The sequence below is a fragment of the Rhinopithecus roxellana genome, chromosome 4 (genome assembly GCF_007565055.1).
Source record: "Rhinopithecus roxellana isolate Shanxi Qingling chromosome 4, ASM756505v1, whole genome shotgun sequence".
NCBI lineage: Eukaryota > Metazoa > Chordata > Mammalia > Primates > Cercopithecidae > Rhinopithecus > Rhinopithecus roxellana.
The window spans coordinates 67,244,268-67,265,840 of record NC_044552.1 but is presented as its reverse complement, the minus strand read 5'-3'; the positions used below and the strand labels follow the sequence as shown (position 1 = coordinate 67,265,840).

General features: G+C 44.4%; 1 pseudogene; it reads right to left on the bottom strand.

Moving 5' to 3' along the window:
• Positions 1–3,926: 3,926 nt before the first annotated feature.
• LOC104657692 overlaps positions 3,927–21,573 on the bottom strand; it is an 80,911-nt pseudogene continuing 63,264 nt past the window's right edge.

The following is a 21,573-nucleotide window of genomic DNA, read 5'->3' as shown; positions in this document are numbered from 1 at the left end:
AAGTAAGTGTCTTGTCCATCTCTCTCTCTCTCTCTTTTTTTTTTTTTTTTTTTTGGAGATAAAGTCTCACTCTGTTGCCCAGACTGAAGTGCACTGGAACAATCTCGGCTCGCTGCAACCTCTGCCTCCAGTGTTCAAGTGATTCTCCTGCCTCAGCCTCCTGAGGAGCTAGGATTACAGGTATGCACCACCTCCCTCAGCTAATTTTTGTACTTTTAGTAGAGACAGGGGTTTCGCCATGTTCACCAAGCTGGTCTTGAACTCCTGACCTCAGGTGATCCACCTGTCTTGGCCTCCCAAAGTGCCAGGATTACAGGCATGAGCCACCGCACCCGGCCCTATCTCTACTTCTTTTCCAGCCCTATCAATTAATACTCAGAAGCATCTCATCACCAGTCCTGGCATCTGTTCAAAGAGAGATGAGGAGAGGGAAAAAAGAAGGAATAAGATTCATAAACAAACAGAAGAGAATGATTTTGGGGAGGGAGTGTTAAAAAGTAGCAGGGACTCTGGATTATCCCTTCCATATCCCTCACTATCTGTCAGAACCTCCCACCTAGTTAGCTTCACCAATACAAGCTCCAAGTATAATAAGGCTCTCTCTCTACAAGAGGCAAAATACCCCACTTTAATAGCTAAAGGAACTACCAAAAGACATGATAGCTATCCATTCATTAAAGGAAGAGCTTGCGCTTCTATGATATTTTATTTTATTTTATTTATTTATTGGGTGGTGGGGGGGGTCGTTGAGATGGAGTTTCACTCTTGTTGCCCAGGCTGGAGTGCAATGGCGCAATCTTGGCTCACTGCAACCTCCGCCTCCCAGGTTCAAGTGATTCTCCTGCCTCAGCCTCCCGAGTAGCTGGGATTACAAGCGTGCGCCACCATGCCCGGCTAATTTTGTATTTTTAGTAGAGATGGAATTTCTCCATGTTGGTCAGGCTGGTCTCGAACTCCCAACCTCAGGTAATCCTCCCACCTCAGCCTCCTAAAGTGTTGAGATTACAGGCGTGAGCCACCATGCTGGGCCCATTTTATTTAGTTAGTTTTTAGAGACAGGGTCTTGCTCTGCTGCCCAGGCTGGAGTGCAGTGGCATGATCATGGCTCGCTGCAGCCTCTCCCTCCCAGACTTAAGTAATCCTCCTGCTTCAGCCTCCTGAGTAGCCAAGACTATAGGTATGCACCACCACGCCTGGCTAGTTTTTGATTTTGTGTAGGGACAAGGTCTCACTATGTCACCCAGGCTGGTCTCGAAGTTTTGATCTCAAGTAATCCTCCTACCTCGGCCTCCCGAAGTGCTGGGATTACAGGTGTGAGCCACTGCACCTGGCCTATTTGTACAATATTATCTTTTTCTTTACCCCATCCTTAGATTGAGCAAAGTGCTTCTTTTCAGTAATGAGGCAGCATAGGGATGAAAGAGGTGAATAAATAAAATCAAAAGGGGGACCACTAAGTAACTACTGAGGCAGAAGACTGGCACAACAGCTGATGAAAAAGGTGGCTTGAGTGAGAACAAAAATGCAAGCAGCAGCTACCCTACAAGAGGGAAAGCTTGTAGGGTAAGGGACTTTAAGCTTTAAGGGAAAGTCAGGGGAAAAAAATGAGAGATTTACTGACCTGACAGCAGGAAAGAAACATTCATACATCACTTGAAAGGGCAAGCACCAAACAAATTCCTCAACCACTTTTGTATCAAGCAGCTTGTTCAAACCCCTCATGGAGACTGAGGCATCTCTATGGAACTGTGGGTTCAACAGCCCTCAACAAGTACCTGTGGAATGAGTGGCTTTCAGGGAGCCTCTGCCTGCCCGGGCTCTGTGTGAATGGTTCCCAGAAGTTAACCATGGCTTGACAGCGACTCCTAGCTTTATCTCAGGGCTCAGTCGACTGAGCCAAGTGCATTTTCCAAAGGGTAACTTTACTTCATTCCAGGACTAGACATAATTTCTGAAAAGTGGCATGTTATGGGAAAAACACATTGTGGCTTTTTTTCTTTTTTCTTTTTTTTATTTATAATAAAGACAGTGTGACCACTGATCCCTTTCACAAGGGCTTGAAAGTAAATAACTGTTGAATGACTGTAAGTCCATGGGGGGCAATGAGTGAATCAATGAAGGAAGAAACAAACAAATACATGAGCAGATGGAGATGTCAATAATTTCTGTGGTCACAGAATCCCTGGACTTAAGCAGAATCTGGAAAGATCGGTTCTCAAAGGCTCTAATGCTACAGGCTGCCACAAATGACACTAAGGGTGGTTAAAATATTTTACCCTCCTGATTTTTCAAAACCTGTCACACTTTTCCTTCCTGTAGACAAAGCAAAAGCTAACGATTCACTGAACAAAGAAATATGTCCTGACTGGCCCCCTCACTGTGGACCTCCAGGAAACAATGATTTCAGAGGCATGAGCTTAGCTGTGAAAGTGAATGTTACAGACCTCACCAGAGAAGAATCGAGCTCACCCTAGGTAAGGTACACTTCAAGATCTGCTTCAACTGTCACCCTGCCCTCTGGGGACATTTTACAGGTTCATTCTAAGACTGCAGATGTTGGTCAGGATGGGAAGCATTATTTCCAAAGCTATTTTATAGCAACATACTAAGTGTACTTTCATCTTGGGTAACTTAAAAGGCGCCATCCTTGACCTGGCACTTGAAGATGCCACGTTATGGCTGGGCACGGTGGCTCACGACTATAATCCCAGAACTTTGGGAGGCTGAGGTGGGCGGATCACAAGGTCAGGAGTTCGAGACCAGCCTTGCCAACATGGCGAAACCCTGTCTCCACTATAAATACAAAAATCAGCTGGGCATGGTGGCATATGCCTGTAATCCTAGCTACTCAGGAGGCTGAGGCAGGCGAATCACTTGAACCTGGGAGGCAGAGGTTGCAGTGAACAGAAATTGTGCCACTGCACTCCAGCCTGGGGGACAGAGCAAGACTCTGTCTCTCAAGAAAAAAAAAAAAAAGAAAGGATGCCATGTTGATTTACCTAAACTTCTGTCTAAAGCCAAATATCTCAGAAAAAGAAAACCTGTGGTTATACACCTTGCCCACAAAATGTAGTTTTGTAATAAATTATCTCTTAAGCACTCTCCATAAGTGTTTTCATTTCCTCCCACTGACAAACAGTCCAAGGGAGATAAAGAGGCACCAGCCCACTGAGAAGGCCCTTATGATACCTGTGTCAGCGGTATGGACATCAGAGATAAGGTTTTGAACAATGCTAACAAGGATAAAGCTGACAGCCTCAGGGCGGATAAAGCTGACAGCCTCAGGGCGGATAATGTGCCTCTCTGGCAAGTGAGAAAAACACTTGACAGAGGGCTACTTTGGGTTTTGATTCATCAATGAATTTTGTTGAAAGAAACACATGAGAGTTTCCAGGGGTCAGAGAGCTGTTCCTGTTTTATTCTACCATCATCAGAACGACCCAAGCAGCAAATCCACATAAGAAACTTTTGGGTTTTTTTTTTATGTTTTTTTGTTTTTGAGACAAAGTCTCACACTGTTAACCAGGCTGGAGTGCAGTGGTATAATCTCGGCTCACTGCCTCAGCCTCCTGACAAGCTGGGATTACAGACACGTGCCACCACACCCAACTGATTTTTTGTATTTTTAATAGAAACGGGATTGCACCATGTTAGCTAGGCTGGTCTCAAACTCCTGACCCCAAGTGATCCACCAGCCTAGGCCTCCCAAAGTGCTGGGTTTATAGGCGTGAGCCATCGCACCCAGCCTCTATCAGAAATTTTTTTAACAAAGCAAATGCTAGGATCCATAAAGAAACAGCTCCAAGTTTCACAAGATGAACATCTGAACCCCCAGCTGTACTGACTATAGCTGACGAGTCACTCATTTCACATGCAGTAACATTTGTCCCAATTTCTAGCAAGGCTGGTGTGCTAGGCACTGTGCATTAATTACACAAGGAGGAATCAGGCACAGCACCAGTTATCAAAGGACCTAGAGCAAAAGGGGATAAAAGACAGCAAAGACATCTGACAAATTCCAGAAAGAGGCAAGATAAACTGGCCACCTGGGTCCAGGCGAGGTGGCTCATGCCTATAATCCCAGTACTTTGGGAGGCCGAGGCAGGCGGTTCACCTGAGGTCAGGAGTTTGAGACCAGCCTGGCCAACATGGTGAAACCCAGTCTCTACTAAAAATACAAAAATTAGCTGGGCATGGTGGCAGGTGTCTGTAATCCCCGCTACTCGGGAGGCTGAGGCAGGAGAATCGCTTGAACCCAGGAGGTGGAGGTTGCAGTGAGCCGAGACTGAGCCACTGCACTCCAGCCTGGGCGGCAGAACGAGACTCTGTCTCAAAAAGACAAAAACAAAAAAACAACGATAAACTGGTCATCCAGAATAAGGGAAAAGAACTATCCTTGGTTTATAGAAAAAAAGAAAAACACCAAAAAACACAAGAAAATCCATTAAATGTATCTGAAACAGGATTTCAGGCAGCAACAACCACTAAGATCATCGAGTTAAACTAGAGGAAGATGTATTTTGGATCCAGCTTAAAGGGAGAAGCAAACAAAAGACACCTAACAGAAAACATCAACTTCTGTAATGAAACCAACTCCAGAACTTTACAAAGGATTTGGAGGGTGTGTGGTATCGACTTCCAGAGAGATAAAGGCAGATGCTGCACCCATTACATGAGAGCAGGCTGGGAGCAGGAAAGATCGCCTGCCAGAGCCTGCTAGGATCATGGAGCATGACAGCACCTCTCCTGGGTGGGGGTTCAGACATAGGCAGGATGATGTCGGGGCAGAGCTGGAAAGCCTTGCTGGCTGGCCTGGCCTTAAAGAATGTGTCCGAGCTGGATGTGAGGAACCAGGGAGGCCCAGCATCCCCGTAAGCAGGACAGCATGGGTAAAATGACAAAGAAACCAGGAAGCCTGAAACCACAAAAGACACAGAGAAGCACCAAGTCTGATGGTCCCATGCGTGACGTGAGTACAAGGAGAAAAACAGATCAGGATGCCTAATGCTGGCAGCTACTAAAGTCCAAGCTGTCACTTGTGCTTTATTCATTAAAGTGAACTCAAGGCTGGGCGCAGTGGCTCACACCTGTAATCCCAGCACTTTCGGAGGCCTGGGTGGACAGATCGCTTGAGTCCAGGAATTCATGACCAGCCTGAGCAACATGACAAAAGCCCATCTCCACAAAAAATTTAAAAATTAGCCAAACATGGTAGCATATGCCTGTAGTCCTAGCTACTTGGGAGGCTGAGGTGGGAAGATCACTTGAGCCCAGGAGGAGCTGTGACTGCACCACTGCACTCCAGCCTGAGTGACACGGTGAGACCCTGTCTCAAAAAAAAAAAAAAGAAAAAAGTCAAGGTGGAAAGCAGAAGTCAGAGGTCAGCAATCAGTGAGCCCCTCCCACAGCACCAGACTGTCACCATTAATCAATACTGAGCAAGGATTAATTGCAAAGCAGTTACATGTTACATCATTACTTGTTAAATCCTAAAGTGTGTTTTCAAAGTAGAAAGAGCTCATTCATAAGAATGCCATAAGATCAACAGGCCAGTGAGGCGCTAGAGGCAAATCCCAGATCTGCCACTTGGTAGGGTTTGGGTCACTTACCTGTCTCTCCACAACTAATTTCCCCCATGCAAAATGAAAACAATTACGCCCACCCTCCAGGACTTCTGTGAAAACAAAATGAGAAAATATCTTTCGATTACCTGACACAGTGCCCTGTGACAAGTTAAGACAGTTAAATAATAAATGTTAGTTCTCTCCTCCCGTCCTGGTTTCTCTAATCGTTGCCATGAAATGCAGGCTTTCTTCCATAGTAAGCAGCACTAATAAAAACTTCAAAATATTTTTAACAAGCGCAAGGCTAACAAGATGACTCAGTAATACCAAGGCCAGGCCTAGATGTCCGTTACTAACAAATACTAAAACGCTTTTTAAAAAATATTTCTCTAGGAACTGAGTAAGTGAGTACATTATACGTCAAAGGGAAAATTGACAAGGCAGCACAATGAGGCTTGGAGGTTGTTGTGCTTCAATATCTATAGCAATATTCTAAAAATATTTTCACAATATTCTAAAATCAATAGCAATTACATTATTTAGGGCATTGATGCTTCCTCCAACCCCAAACTAGCATGGAAGCCTTCTGAATGGTCAAGTTATTACAGCTCCTTTTCTGAGCTGAGCCTAAGGCTAAGCCTATAGGGTTCCTGTTCTTTTTAAAAAAAAAAAACAATTACCTATCACTAAAAAGAGTAGTGAACATGCTTTAGGAGTTTATAGAATAAACAGCTTCCTGTTTCTCAAGCCCAGTATACAATAAACTATGGGAATTATTGATAAATTAGCATGAGTTATGACAAATGTATTCATAAAGTTTACATATGGGAAATAAAAAGAATTTGTAGAAAAGGATACGAATTTCAGCCAGGTACAATGGCTCATGCTTGTAATGCCAGCACTTTGGGGGGCCAAGGCGGGTGGATCACCTGAGGTCAAGAGTTCAAGACCAGCCTGGACAACATGGCAGAACTCCGTCTCTACTAAAAATACAAAAATTAGCCAGGCATGGTGGTGCACGCATGTAATCCCAGAAACTTGGCAGGCTAAGGCAGGAGAATCACGTGAACCTGGGAGGTGGAGGTTGCAGTGAGCTATGATCATGTGCCACTACACTGTCAGCCTGGGTGACAGAGTGAGACTCTGTCTAAAAAAAAAGAAAAGGATGTGAATTTCAAACACTGAGTAGCAGGGATGTGATCAAGGGTTTTAACTACGTTATATTTTCAGGATTTTGCTGTTCTTGTAGTTGTCCACCCAGCATCCAATCCCCACCTCTCTCAGTAAACAAATTAGAAAGTCCATACCAATTAGCATCAAATTACAATTACTAGGCCTAAATTATTTGTACTTCTCCCTAAACCATAATTGCAGAATTTCCTTCTACTGAAAGCATTTCAGACCTTTAATTTTCATTACTTCAGCATGGAATTAGCAACATACTTCCCATAGGCATTTTATTACCTATTATTTCATGAGGATGAATAACCAAAACCTCAATGAGAAAATGACTGTAGATGGTGCAGGGTGGGAAGAGGACGACACCCACATTTATTGATTTTTGGAATGCCACAGAGGAATATAATTTGAGCCGAGATGTCAGGTCCCTGAGCGAATGCTCCACCCACTCCCACCTCTCAAGCCACCCCAGGAAGCTCCAGCCCCCATGCCTCACACCCCGACCCAATTATTATGAAGGATCTGAAACTTTTTGAGCGCTGACATGACGCCACAAGTGGAAAATTCTGCACCTGACCTCGTGAGACAGGTCGCAGTCAAAACGTAGACGCTTCTAGTCAAAACACAGCATCGCAGGTGGAGACTGAAAACCTGCCCTGTCTGTTGTTGGCGTGGTTTAACAGCTGATGTGGGTATTCTGGGGGTGCTATGCTGTTGCTTCACTACATGTTATTGTTTCAGTGTACTGATAGTATGTCATATGAGTAAGTGTAAGAAAATGATCACTTATCAGTAATCATATGAATTAAGGAATAATGGTGATAGTAAACACAGATTGTTCACATGGGTGGCTGAGACAGTGACACCTTTGCTTTCTGGCAGCAGTTCAATGTACATTAACTTTGTTTCATGCACAAAATTATTTCAAATATAAAATTACCCTCAGGCTATGCATTTAAGGTATCTATGAAACATAAACAAATTTCATGTCTAGATTTGGGTAACATCCCCAAGCTATCTCATTATATATATGCAAATATTCAAAAATCTGAATAATTCAAAATCCAACACTTCTGGTCCCAAGCATTTCAGATCAGGAATCTTCAACCTTTATTATCTCCTTCTGTGTTATTACACACTAATTCTTTTTGTCGAATCTTGTTCTCACCTCAATCAAAATCCTAGGGACTCCCCAGTGGGATCAGGGGAGGAAAGCTACGGTAGAGTCACTGTGGCCCAACCCTTAAGAAAAGTAAAATAAAAACACAAGGATGACAGCTGTCTTGAAGAGATGGCTGTTGGGTTTCTTTTTTTTTTTTTTTTGAGACGGAGTCTCGCTCTGTCACCCAGGCTGGAGTGCAGTGGCCGGACCTCAGCTCACTGCAAGCTCCGCCTCCCGGGTTTACGCCATTCTCCTGCCTCAGCCTCCCAAGTAGCTGGGACTATAGGCGCCTGCCACCTCGCCCGGCTAGTTTTTTGTATTTTTTTAGTAGAGACGGGGTTTCACCGTGTTAGCCAGGATGGTCTCGATCTCCTGACCTCGTGATCCGCCCGTCTCAGCCTCCCAAAGTGCTGGGATTACAGGCTTGAGCCACCGCGCCCGGCCGGGTTTCTTTTTTTTTTCAATCCCAAGTAACGACACAAAAGGCCAATATTCCATTTAGCATATCGTCATCTAGCTAAAACAGACCATAGCTACGTTAAAAATGTTCCTATGATTATCAGCACAGTTTTGAAAACATTCTGTACTATTAATAATCATGCAGAGAATTTTTCTTTTTACTTTGTCCAACTTGAAGATTTAATCCAACCCAGCCTCCCGTCACCTCCTACATTTAGTCCCTTCCCACCATGAGAGAGTAACCTGGAGTAGCCAGGATTGCATTCCCAGCCCACTGCCCTCTGGCCCTGTACCACGCCCTGCCACCCTGGTCCAGAGCCGTGGCTGCACCCACTGTCCTTTTCCAGAATTGCATTGAGACCCATTCGCCACTCACCATGTGACCAGCTGCCCCTCCACCCTCTGACTCCCCAACGCTGTGGTCAGAAGGCCCCATCTCCACCTCCACTGACAATCCTCAGAGGTTCTATTTTTTTTTTTTAAGATGGAGTCTCCACCCAGGCTGAATCCTCAGAGGTTCTAACGTTATTTCAAAGACCACTGGGATCAGCTCTGAAGACTAACGTGCATTAATGACTTTGGGAACAAATAGCCTCTTAGTCCCTTAGAAAGAACATAATAAACATACAAGAAAAGGCCTTCTTGATAATAATTTGGAAGAACATTTGAAATAAGCTTATCATTTCAGGCCAACTGAGTGGTTCATGCCTGTAATCCCAGCACTTTGGGAGGCCAAGGCAGGTGGATCACCTGAGGTCAGGGGTTCGAGACCCACCTGGCCAACATGGCGAAACCCTGACTCTACTAAAAATACAAAACTCAGCCAGGTGTGGTGACGAGCGTCTGTAGTCCCAGCCACTCAGGAAGCTGAGGCAAGAGAATTGCTTGAACCCGGGAGGCAGAGGTTGCAGTGAGCTGAGATCGTGCCACTGCACTCCAGCCTGGGCGACAGAGTAAGACTCCATCTCAAAAAAAAAAAAAAAAAAAAAAGCTTATCATTACTTTAAATAAATTACATAAAATTAATATTCTTAAACCTTACACAGATATTTTAAAGTCATGGTGCACTATTTTACAAAAGACAACTTTAGAAGTTAATTCTGATATGGAAAGGAAGTCAAGATTAAGTTTGTCATTAGGAATTTTCTTTTCATTAGATCTCTTGTATCCATATCAACAAATCAATAATAATATCAGGTATTGCTGAGGCACGACAGTGCATGAGTGAAGTAGGGCCTGGTGTCATAATGGTGTCATCAATACAGCACCTGTGGTGCATCTGGGTTGAGATAACAAATCAGTATCTTGGCTCAAGTGCTGAGCTCCCAACGAGTTGCTCCAGGGCAGGCACTCTTATGTCTCTCTCCCCATCCAGAACGTTGCATTTGCCACCTACCAGCCTCAAAGGGATTTTTGGGGATTATCCATGTCTGAAAGATCTCTCATCTTTGAGATGAAAGGTCCTAATGAGTATTTTGTTGAGAAGCACTCCCACCCTACCCTATGGGAAGGTTCCAAACTCCTCTTCTAAGGGTGTCTACTACAGGTTGGAAAATGTTACGTTTGAAGTAGAAATCATAATAGACCTTTAATTACAAGCAAGTAGGGTAGCTCACTGTTAAGCAGAGACCAGAGACTCTTCAATTCTTTTTTTTTTAAATCAGCTGCTCTGGTGGGTGTGGCCTGGAGCCTCACTTTCTTGCTCCGTAAGTCCAGGTTGGGCAACCAAAGCTGCTATGAGAAGCAGGGTTTACAATGAGAGGAAACGGTAATGAAGTGGAAACATCTATATAATATCACAATTATATAAAGTAGGACTTGGGTATGGACGCAGGCCCTTCTATAAAAGTACTTAGTCAATCTGGCCAGGCGTGGTGGCTCAAGCCTGTAATCCCAGCACTTTGGGCAGCCGAGGCGGGCGGATCACTTGAGGTCAGAAGTTCGAGACCAACCTGGTCAACATAGTGAAACCCCGTCTTTGCTAAAAATACAAACATTAGCCGGGTGTCGTGGCACACACCTGTAATCCCAGCTACTCAGGAGGCTGAGGCACCAGAATCGCTTGAAACCAGGAGGCGGAGGTTCCAGAGAGCCGAGATCACGCCGGTGCACTCCAGTCTGAGCAACAGAGCAAGACTCAGTTTCCAAAAAAAAAAAAAAAAAAAAAAGGACTTAATCAATCTGAAGCAAGAAAAGCACCATGCACAGCAAATAATGGATAATTCTTTATAAAGTCCTTTAATCTCTAACCTTTAACAACAGATCCTAGGCATGATAAACACCAACTTACAAATGATCTCTAAAAGAGGTTAACTTGATTCTTAATAGTAAATGTGGATTTTAACTGTGCTAACTATAGACTACAGTTTTCTTTAGTAACACTTTTCATTCATCACACAATCCAAAGTAAGGACAAACCCTCGATGCAACTTCTTGAGGTTCCGTCCTCTATTGGCTTCCGCGGCTCCCTGACGACAGGTGATTCCCTGCCCCACAACTGACCCAGCCTCCTTCCTGAGCTCCTCCCTCTGCGCCCACCTCCTGGGATGGGCCAGCCTTTCTTAGTGCTCCAGGCTTGGTCCTCATCTCTGTGTCTTCAATATTCTCTTCCAGGGTAACTTCACAGTTTTTCACTATCATCGACAATAACCAAGACTCGATTTCTTCTGAGCTCCAGACCCACTTGCCCACCTACCAGATGTGCCACCTCAAAAATCAACATGACCCAATCTTGTTATTCTTTTTCAACCCTACCCTAACCCCTTATCACCTGCCCCCCCCCCTTTCTGTGCACTCAAACCATGATAATGTCCAGCCGCTCTAGAAAGACAGGAACCCATCAATCACCCTAGGCTTGCTTCTCCTTTCCCAGATCATGCACACCAAAATGGCCATCAAATCCTCTGGCAGGTACTTCCTAAGTAACTCTTCAATGTATACTTCCCTCTCCTTTGCTGCAATGAGTTCATTCAGCCCTTATAGGCTGATCCTAGCCTGATGCCTCTGTTGTTTCCTACTGGAGTATTTCCAGTCCTTTCTCCACAAATCTCTCCGCCACACAGCGGCCAGGGGAAAATTCTAAAACACCAATTTGATCCTGTTGTGCTCCAGTTTGAAACCTTTCAATGTCATCCATCCCTCACAATTAATACTTCTTTGCATGACATACAAAACTCTACTGACCTTTCCAGCTCCTGTCCTCCCAGCCACCAATGTAAATTCCTTGTAGCCCACATCATACCAGGTACTCCAAATGCCTCCAGGCCTTTGATCCTAGCTGACACACTCCCTTCTGTCTGCTTTAGCAGCTTGACAAATTTCTCCTCACTCTTAAGAGCAACTTAAGCAGTTCATTCTAAAACGTCTTCCCTAACAACACAAAACAGGGATAATAAATCTTTTATTTATTTATTTATTTATTTATTTATTGAGACAGTTTCCCTCTCTTGCCCTGCCTGGAGTGCAGTGGTGCAATCTCGGCTCACTGCAACGTCCACCTCCCAGGTTCAAGCAATTCTCCTGCCTCAGCATCCCAAGTAACTGGGATTACCGGCATCCGCCACCACATCCAGCTAATTTTTGTAGTTTTTAATAGAGACAGGGTATCACCATGTTGGCCAGGCTGGTCTCGAACTCCTGACCTCAGGTGATCGGCCTCCGAAAGTGCTGGGATTACAGGCGTAAGCCACCGCGCCCAGCCAATAATTCTTTACTTTCAGATGTATCACTGCACCTTGCACAAATCTCTGTTCAAGCACTTACCATGCTATGCAGGAAGTATTCACTTCCATGCCCATCTGTTTCACGAGGGCCCGAGCTCTGTTCATTGAGTCTTTGCTCAGCCCTGCCTGATGCAGGGCATAGTAAAGAATATATGAGCACTGAGTGTTCAATAACAACTTAATAAGCAAATACAAGTTCTGGCATATAGTCATCTTAATATTTCATAAATCCACTCTAAAACGCTGCTTCCACTTTCTTCCTATCATTCAGAAATCCCAAGTTATGTCAAGTTCAGGTGTTCTCTGGATCTTGAGGAAGATGGATGGAGACATGCTCCAAAGCTGTCTGGAAAGCCAATGCTTAACCATTCATTTCTATAACACATAAACACAACTGTCTATAAATGTTTATTATGTTTTCCTTTTTTTGACACAGTCTCTTTTTTTTTTTTTTTTTTTTTTTTTTTTTTTTTTTTTGAGACGGAGTCTCGCTCTATCGCCCAGGCTGGATTTCAGTGGCATGATCTCGGCTCACTGCAAGCTCCACCTCCCGGATTCACGCCATTCTCCTGCCTCAGCCTCCCGAGTAGCTGGGACTATAGGTGCCCGCCACCACGCCCAGCTAATTTTTTGTATTTTTAGTAGAGATGGGCTTTCACCGTGTTAGCCAAGATAGTCTCGATCTCTTGACCTCATTATCCACCCGCCTCGGCCTCCCAAAGTGCTGGGATTATAGGCATGAGCCACTGCTCCCGGCCAACACAGAGTCTCATTTCTGTTGCCTAAGCTGAAGTGCACTGGTGCAATCATAACTCACTGAAACCTCTGCCTTTCGGGCACAAGCCATCCTCCCCTCTCAGCCTCCCAAGCTGCTGGGACTACAGGCATGCACCACCATGTCCCATGAATTGTTTTCATTAGTAGTAGAGACAGGGTTTTGCCATGTTGCTCAGGCTGGTCTCAACCTCTTGGGCTCAAGTGAACGACCCACCTTGACTTCCCAAAGAGCTGGGATTACAGGCATAAGCTACCATGCCTGCCCTGAAAAATATTTCTTACAGTACATTCAAAACCCAAGCTGAGCCACTAGGCTTAGTCACGGAGACACACATAAATAAAGGAGCTTTTTGGGAACTAAGTCTCTACCACCACCTCAGGGTATCACCATCCTACTATAAATTTCCCCTTAAAGGACTAAGATGATCAGTTTACAGCAATGTTTTTAAGGCCTTTTGCCCTGAGGTATTAATCATTATGTTTAATTCATCATAAGGAAAATTCCTGAGGAACTGCCTTAAATTCAGGAAAGATATTTACTAGAAAAAAATTTGTAATGAATACTGACTACATGGTATAGGATTAAAAGAAAACAACCAAAGTAAGTCAAATTTCAGCTTTAAAAATAAATGTCTGGGCCGGGCACGGTGGCTCACGCCTATAATCCCAGCACTCTCAGAGGCCAAGGTGGATGGATCACCTGAGGTCAGAAGTTTGAGACCAGCCTGGCCAACATGGTGAAACCCCATCTCTACTAAAAATACAAAAATTAGTTAGGTATGGTGGCATGTGCCTGTAATCCCAGCTACTCAGGAGGCTGAGGCAGGAGAATCATTTGAACCCGGGAGGCAGAGGTTGCAGTGAGCCGAGGTCACCGCACTACACTACAGCCTGGGCAACAAAGCAAGACTCCATCTCAAAAAAAAAAAAAAAAAAATGTCTGGCCAGGCACAGTGGCTCACACCTGCAATCTCAGCACTCTGGGAGGCCAAGGCAGCCAGATCACCTGAGGTCAGGAGTTCAAGACCAGCCTGGCCAACATAGTGAAACCCTGTCTCTCCTAAAAATACAAAAATTAGCCGGGCACAGTGGTAGGCACCTGTAATCCCAGCTACTTGGGATGCTGAGGCATAGGAATTGCTTGACTGCCAGACATTGCAGTGAGCCAAGATCGGGCCACTGCACTCCAGCTTGGGTCACACAAAAAGACCCTGTCTCAAAAAAAAAAAAAAAAGAAATGTCTGTCCAGATAGCATATTCCAAAGCTACACAATACACAGGGAGGCAGAACTCATGGCACAGTTAGAGAACAGCATGACAACTTATTTCTTCAATATCTCCACTGTTTCCATTTTCTTTACTTAAAGAGCAGGACGCCACATACTGACTCAAATCTGATGACAAAGCAAATCATCTGAATTTGTTGTCATTTTTCTAACATATTTTAGCTGCTATGCAAAATATTAGTGTAATGTTAGATACTATACTAAAATTACCATACACAACGATCAACCTTTTCCTATTATGTTACAGTGTAATTCCTTATATCTACTTCTTATTTTGGTGCCCACCTTCAAACAGATACAGATGATTACATTTCACCAAGATTACATGCAAATGTATGCTGCTTTATGGAATCTTTATAGAATAACAGTTTCTCCAAAGGTGTGCCATGAATGAAACTCTGGTCGTTCTTTCATTCAGCTTGAATCAAACAATGGAAAATCAACTATGAAGTTTACTAACAGGCCAGGTGTGGTGGCTCACCCCTGTAATCTCAGTACTTTGGGAGGCTGAGGTGGGAAGATCGCTCAAGCCCTGGAGTTAAGACCAGCCTAGGAAACATGGCAAAACCTCATCTCTACTAAAATACAAAAATTAGCCGGGCGTGGTGGCACATACCTGTAATCCCAGCTACTTGGGCGGCTGAAGTAGGAGAATCACTAGAAGCTGGGAGACAGAGGCTGTCGAGATTGCATCACTGCACTCCAGCCTGGGTGACAGATCAAGACTCTGCCTTAAATAAATAAATTAAAGATTAAAAAGCCAGTTGTGGTGGTACATCCCTGTGGTCCTAGCTACATTAGAGGCTGAGGTGGGAGGATCACTTGAGCCCAGGAGGTCAAGGCTGCAGTGAGCTGTGATTTGCATCACTGCACTCCAGTCTGGGCGATGCAGCAAGACCCTGTCTCAACAACAAAATTGACTAACAGCTACCAGGGGCTGTAAAGGTTTCTAAGATACTAAGCAGTTTCTCCTCACCCAGAATTTCCTGAAGGAAATGGATCTAAAATAGAATACCTAGCCCGGGCAACATGGCGAGATCTCATCTCAAAAAAATAAAAAATAAACAATGGCAGCATGAAAAGTAAAATGTTATTTAAAACCAAAACTACCAGCACTTTGGGAGGCCAAGGCAGGCGCATGATCTGAGGTCAGGAGTTCAAGACCAGCCTGGCCAACACGGTGAAACTCCCATCTCTACAAAAATACAAAAATTAGCTGGGCATGATGGGGGGTGCCTGTAATCCCAGCTACTCGGGAGGCTGAGGTGGAAGAATCACTTGAACCAGGGAGGCAGAGCTTGCAGTGAGCCGGAGGTTGCAGTGGGACCAGATCGCGCCATTGCACTCCAGCCTGGGCAACAGAGGAGACTCTGTCTCAAAAAAAAAAAAAAAAACAACTGTAACCACTTCTGTCTCCTGAAGAGGAAGCACAGTTTGCAATGTGGAGAGAAAATCTCTACACTTCTCCTTTTCATCTATAGAGATTGATAAAAGACAGAGAAAGGAAAAGGCAGAAATTTCAAAACCACTCCCAGATATTCCAGGCACATAAAGGGTGGGTAGAGAGTCTTTTGTCTTTAGCATTCATTGATGCGGAGGGGCTCCAGAAAGGCAGAAAGCCGGGAGACACACATGCCAAATGTGAAGGGAGGGAGGCCCAGCAATAGGGCAAGAGGCTGGAAACTCCAGCGCCCATGGCAGTGACATTCCCAGCACTGCAACAGCCCCAGGTCTTTAACAACTGATGGGTGTAACTGTCTATACTAAGACGTTACATTGCTGCGTATCACCCCTTCTCCCAATTCTTAGCCTGAAACTTGACTAAGTGTAATAAAAACAGCAACACTTGTATGTATGGTTAGGTGGGGGGGAAAAAAAAAACGTAAATTAAAAAACAAGGAAAAGGCTGGGCGTGGTCACGCATTCCTGTAGTCCCAGCATTTTGAGAGACCAAGACGGGTGGATCAATTGACCCCGAGAGTTTGAGACCAGCCTGGGCAACACGGGTAAAGCCCGTCCCTACAAAAAATACAAAAATTAGTCAGGCATGGTGGTGCATGCCTGTACTCCGAGTACTTGGGAGGCTAAGAGGTGGGAGGACCACCTGAGCCAGGGAGGTGGAGGCTGCAGTGAGCCATGATGATGCTACTGCATTCCAGCCTGGGCGACAAAGTGAGACCCTGCCTCAAAATCATCATCATCATCATCATCATCATCATTATCATCATCACCATCCCTCACCCTCATCTAACTAGGTTAGCACAGAGCAGACAACAGGGGCAAGGGAAGCTTAGGAGGGAGTGGAAATGAGAGTCAGGAGGGGCAAGAACTCAGAGCCAGAGCCGAATATAAGAACACGTGTCTCCCTGTGGGAACTTTCTAGATTTCTTGGAGACATGGACCTCTTCCAGAGAGAGGGACAGAGAGTTCAAGTGAATTTTATTTAAATATCAAAAGAAGAAGGAGCCCTCAGCAGACATGTGAGTTCTGACTCTAATAAAAGGCTGAATGTGGTAACTTAAGTATAACCAACATATTATAGGAGTTGGGTGGAAAGAGAGGCTGCTTCGGGTGAGAAAGGTTCTAGGTAGGAGGGACAGTCACAAAAGCTTCCCCTCCATACCCCACCAATGACTAGAAAACTAATATGCTCTGTGCCATCCTAGAATGAGCTCCCCCACAGCCAGACTGGGTCTTCAGGGTCCTGCTGACTCTGGGGTCCTACGATCTGCGGCTGTACCATAAAGACCCTCTTCAAGGTCTTTACTATAACCCTGCAAATCCAGCAGGGTGGGAAGATTGCAAATAGAAATATTTGTAAAGAACTTGTCATCATCCCAGCTCTCTGGAAGGCCAAAGCGGGCAGATCGCTAGAGGTCAGGAGTTTGAGACCAGTCTGGCCAATACGGCAAAAACCCTGTCTCTACTAAAAATATAAAAAATTAGCCAGGTGTGGTGATGGGTGCCTGTAATCCCAGCTACTCAGGAGTCTGAGGCAGGAGAATCGCTTGAACCAGGGAGGCAGACAGAGGTTGCAGTGAGCCAAGATCGCACCACTGCACTCCAGCCTGGGTGACAGAGAGAGACTCAGTCTCAAAAAAAAACTTGTAATCAACAAATCTTTCCTTCAACATAGCAGTTAGATATCAGGAAGGTATGCCAAAAAACATTATACACACACACACACACACACACACACACACACCCCCCCCAAAAGAATTTAAAGTTTGTTGTTAAAATCTGGGCTTGCTTCCCAGTTTTAAGGATGAAAACTATAGGAAAGAGAGAGCCAAACAGGAAAGACACACCAGAAACATGATGCAGAAAGACCATAAAATTGTTGAAGTTCATCCACCAAAAGCGGCTTCCGGCTGGGCCCCTCTGAAAGTCTGCATGAACACACATAACCTCCACATGCCAGAAGCAACTCTTCCCAGCGGTGATACGGTACAGGCAGAATCACACAGATGTATGTCTGTCCACGCTCCAGGACTTCACAGACTCACATGTAATGTGATGTAAACAATGAACAAGGAAACGAAATGTAAATACACAAGAGCCTGACAGAGATGAGCCAAGTTAGAAATGGTGAAGAGTCTTCATTGTGAGGCTAAAAGTGGAGATGGAAGTGGAGGCTCCCACAGGGAATGGGAAAATTGAGACGGGGACAAGAGTGGCCGTCCCAGTAGAGAAGGCCCAGGACCATTTTAGCTGGTGGAGAAACAGCCCATTTTTCCAGGAAGGCTTCAGAGTGGAGTTAGAGTTTCAAAAGTTAAATGCTACTCATTCTAACAAACAAAAGCAGGCCCCTCAGGTATGCATCAAATACCTTTATACCTCCAAATATCTCCAAATACTAATACTGGATCAGCGTACAACTCAAGAGTTATTAACAGAAATCAGCAGCACAACCAGCTACCCAGCAGGCTTGAACAGCGCTCTTGCCCAGATTTCCAACCAGGGACACTATGTCAAAAAGGAGCGGTTTCTCCTGTGCAATGTCATTATTTTTATTTACACATAAAATCACTTTTTTTTGGTGGGGAGAGACAGTCTTATTCTGTTGCCCAAGCTGGAGTGCAGTAGCACGCTCTGGGCTCACTGCAACCTCCACTTCCCAGGTTCAAACTCATGCCTCAGCCTCCCATGTAGCTGGCACTACAGGCACCACCACACCTGGCTAATTTTCGTATTTTTAGTAGAGATGGGGTTTTGCCATGTTGGCCAGGCTGGTCTCAAACTCCTGAGCTCAGGCAATCCACCCACCTCGGCTTCCCAAAGTGCTAGGATTACAAGCATGAGCCACTGCGCTGGGCCTAAAATCATATTTTTTAAAACTTGAAATACTTGTATCTAAAAAAATCACACTTGAAATTACAAAAAGGAAGTTATCCTTTTGTATTAAGAAAAAGTTATTTTTCATTTAGAAATAAAATGATCATATGGGACAAGAAGAAAGGAAATGCACAATGACCTCCACAGGCTTATTTTTAGGCGAATTTGCATTGCTTAAATGCAAGCACAACTAGAAATCAATGGTTTCACACTGTATATATGACTGGGTGCGGTGGCTCACGCCTGTAATCCCAACATTTTGGGAGGCCAAGGTGGGCGGATCACCTGAGGTCAGGAGTTTGAGACCAACCCGGCCAATATGGTGAAACCCCGTCTCTACTAAAAGTACAAAAATTAGCTGGGCGTGCTGCCGGGTGCCTGTAGTCCCAGCTACTCAGGAGGCTGAGGCAGGAGAACCTTGAACCCAGGAGGTGGAGGTTGCAGTGAGCCGAGATCACGCCACTGCACTTCAGCCTGGGCGACAAGAGCAAGACTCTGTTTCAACAACAACAAAAAATACTGTATATATAGGAACAAACTTAATTTTGCCAATATCCTCCTCTGGGGAAGAGGGGAGGGGAGAACAGAGAAGGAGAAAGGAAGGGAAAAGGGTGGAAAGAAGGAGGGGGGAGAAAACTACATGGGGTGAGGAGGGAAGGGAAAGCGAGGGAGATGAGATGTTTATCCTCAATACAGCAGTAACTAGAGCAGGGAATAAATACGTGGCCTGAAAGAAGGATGCCTTGTTCTTTTCAATATGCAGCCACACAAGTTATTAGTCAAACAACCCATGGAGCATAATTATGTAACCCAGCTTTAAAGTTCCAACCTTGTCAACCCTCCACCTGGAATTACTCAAAAGCATTTTATCCTCATTGAGAAACCAAGTCTCTGCCACAGCCATAAAATCCCAGAGCAAGACACCTCCCGTGGTGCCGGGCGGCTCTCACACTTCACATGCCTCTGGGCCAAACCAAAAAGTTCTGGGAAAGTCAAATTCCAGCTCAAACTATATTCACTATTCACCATTAAGGCACAGGCAAGCTGGATACATAAACCCAGATACACCAGGGTTTCTATTTTTAACCACGTTTATGAGACTGTGTGCTTTTCTTTGAGTGATATCATTTCTCATATTCTAGAGCTGTAAAAGCTAGGCTCTAAGTTTCACGTTTAGTTCTTAAATATAAGATACTGTATTATTTTATTCTAATGCTCACCAACAACATGCAAATTCCTACACTGGCATAGGAAATCTGGTAGGTAATCAACAAATCAGCAAAGGGTAAAAGGAAGCCGAACAGGAATTTACAGGTAAATGTGTAGATTGTCAATAAAACTCTATAATCAACTTAAATCATTCAAAATTATCAAGAGAAAACTATCAGTTTTAGAAGCTGTAAGACATCTAGCCTTTCCATATGATGCATATGCTGGTCTATCCTCTGTCCTAAGCTTCCCTGTGGTCTTCCATGGGATAGTCATATGGGATTCCATATAAACATTTGGCTACATTTATCCATCCTTTCATGCTACATAGTTTCTTCTTTCTTCTATTTTTTTAATCCAAGGCTGTTATTGAGATTCACTATCTTACATCCACATGCACATTATTTTTTAATTCAGTTATAATATACATGGGATAAAGTACACAAGTCTTAACAGTTCCATAACCTTTCTTTTGAGACAGAGTCTCACTCTTGTCGCCCAGACTGGAGTACAGTGACGTGATCTCAGCTCACTTAAACCTCCGCCTCCTGGGTTCAAGGTGATTCTCTTGCCTCAGCCTCCCGAGTAGCTGGAACAGCAGGCATGCACCACCACGCTCAGCTAATTTTTGTATTTTTAGTAGAGATGGGGTTTCACCATGTTGGCCAGGATGGTCTTAATCTCTTGACCTCGTGATCCGCCCACCTCAGCCTTCCACGGTGCTGGGATTACAGACATGAGCCACCGCACCTAGCCAACTTTTTACAAATGTGTATATACTCATGTAACTATCACCCAGATAAAGCTATATTGCAGGAAATATACACATAATTGTGCATGTTCATATTTACATGGACACACATACCCACACATGCACACACATACCCACAAATGCACACACATACCCACAGACGCACAACATGTACTCTCCATGCCAGGGACTGCATTAAAGCTGTGGTGTACAAACACACAGGGAAGAGTCTACCACAATATGATCAACTGCTAAAACATTGCTTTTTAGTTGATTGTGGAAAAAAATAAAGTATTTAAAGTATCATTTAAAATTTGTTGCAGAGATCTTGTTACTGCATTTCTAAGTCTTGAATCACTACCCTGTTTATTAAATCATGCTGCCTTGCCACTAAATCTGAACCAGTTATTTTCTTGAAAAAAAAATTACAAGTCATACACTAGGAGAAAATATCTGCAAATCACATATCCAATAAAGAACTTATTTCCAAAACATATGTAAAGAATAGTTGTTAAACCTCAACAATAAGAAAACCAACAACCCAGTTTTTTAATTGGCAAAAGATCTGAACAGACACTTCACCAAAGAAGGCATATTTAGCAAATAAGCACATGAAAGGGTGCTCAACATCATTAGCCATTAAGGAAACGCAAATTAAAGGAGAGGCCAGGCATGGTGTTCATGCCTGTAATCCCAGCAGTTTGGGAGGCTGAGGCGGGTGGATCACATGAGGTCAGGAATTCAAGGCCAGCCTGGCCAACATAGTGAAAGCCCGTCTTTACTAAAAACACAAAATTAGCTGGGCATGGTGGGTTCCTGTAATCCCAGCTACTTGAGAGGCTGAGGCAGGAGAATCGCATGAACTCAGGAGGAGGAGGTTGTTGCAATGGGCCGAGATCACGCCATTGCATTCCAGCCTAGGCAACAACAGCAAGACCCCGTCACACAAGAAAAGAAAGAAAGAAAAGAAAGAAAAGAAAGAAAAGGAAGGAAGGAAGGAAGGAAGGAAGGAAGGAAGGAAGGAAGGAAGGAAGGAAGGAAGGAAGGAAGGAAGGAAGGAAGGAAGGAAGGAAGGAAGGAAGGAAGGAAAGAGAGAGAGAGAAAGAAAGAAAGAAAGCACAAGGATATA